The sequence below is a fragment of the Rhinatrema bivittatum genome, chromosome 2 (assembly GCF_901001135.1).
Source record: "Rhinatrema bivittatum chromosome 2, aRhiBiv1.1, whole genome shotgun sequence".
Lineage (NCBI taxonomy): Eukaryota > Metazoa > Chordata > Amphibia > Gymnophiona > Rhinatrematidae > Rhinatrema > Rhinatrema bivittatum.
The window spans coordinates 266,768,350-266,769,757 of NC_042616.1; the positions used below are offsets into that span (position 1 = coordinate 266,768,350).

Here is a 1,408-nt window from a genome sequence, read left to right on the forward strand (position 1 = left end):
GATGCAGTCAGTATTAAAGTGTAATCAATAACGTCATTGAGTTTTAGGTTGTCTCTGTTGGGAACCAGACAAAGCTGTGGCACAAAATTTGAGCAACGAAAAAATTGCAACAAAACAAAGTGACATTTACGGGTGCCTATGATTAAGTATGAGAACTACGGAAGAGCAATAGCAAGTTTAATCGCTTCCCTGCCTCCTGTTACGATGGCATTTTCCCACCTCATTCTTTGAATAACAGTTTTGTTTTTGGGTTGAGCAGCATAGTGGTTTATCTATAGAAAGGAACAGTAGTTTTTGCTGTGCAACATTGTCATCTCAGTCCTTCCTGGACTTTAATTCTACGTGGGAGACGTGTCCACGTTCTGAGGCTTTGAACTGGGTCCCATCAGGAGCCAATAATAATCTCTATCAGACAATAAAAGTTTCCAACCTCTGGTGTCTCTCTGGCTTGATTTTCTGGCTCAATCACAATGAAAAGAGCCCCAATATATATTGCAAAATGAAACAATCTATCCAAAACAAACACGTATTGCAAGAGCAGATTAGCAAAATATCGCCAGAGTAAATTAGTTTATTCAAATAGGACCATCATACCATCCTTTGGGTTTAGAACATAGCAATGTTCAAAAGGAGACCAATTGGGTCTTGTATAATCATTGGTCCAATTATAGCCAGTTCAAAAAAAAATGTTTTGTTTTTTTAAAATAATTTTTCAATATAGTGATGCTTCTACAAAAATATATATAAATATTTACTTCCCCTGGCTCAGCATCTCTCTTGTTCTTCATTCTCTGGTCTTGTCTCTGTTACTTTTCTGTTTCCCTTCTCTGAGCCTCTCTTCTGGTGTCTGCTTTCTTTTTACTTTACAGTTTCAATTCTCTCTTTCTGTGAGTGGATAGCATGTGCCAGCCAGGAGTTGAACCTAGAGTCTTCTGATCCGTAGTCAGATGCGTTATCCATTGCGCCACTGGCCCACTTCTTCACCTCCTTCCGCCTACATTGTCTCCCTTAATTCCTATTCCACTTTAAATCCAGGGTTCACTCTCTCTCTTTCACCTCCCGTCCCCAGTCCTTTCCTAACACCCCATCTTCTTTCCCACCCCCTCCATTAATGGGCCTCTCTCTCTCTCTTCCTCCACCCAATACCTAGACTCCTCTCTCTATCTCTCCCTGCCCCTTAGCTAGGGCCCTCTCTCTATCCTTTATCCTGGGGCCTCTCGTTCATTCCTGGGTCCTTCATTTATCTCTTGCCAGTTCTTTCCCTCCCCACTATTCCTCCCTCTTCTTTTACCAAGTTCACCTCCCTCCTGGGTCTTCTTTCCTTTTCCAGCATATTGACCTCTATTCAGGGTCTTTCTTCCCTTATCCCTCAGTCCTACCCCCTTCTCCCTTCCTACTATCCTAGGGT

The 1,408-nt window shown here is 42.2% G+C and overlaps 1 non-coding gene across 1 annotated transcript; it reads right to left on the reverse strand.

Moving 5' to 3' along the window:
* Window positions 1–901: 901 nt before the first annotated feature.
* On the reverse strand, window positions 902–974 carry TRNAR-ACG. Its single transcript has one exon. It is a non-coding gene; the product is annotated as a tRNA-Arg (tRNA).
* Window positions 975–1,408: the final 434 nt, after the last annotated feature.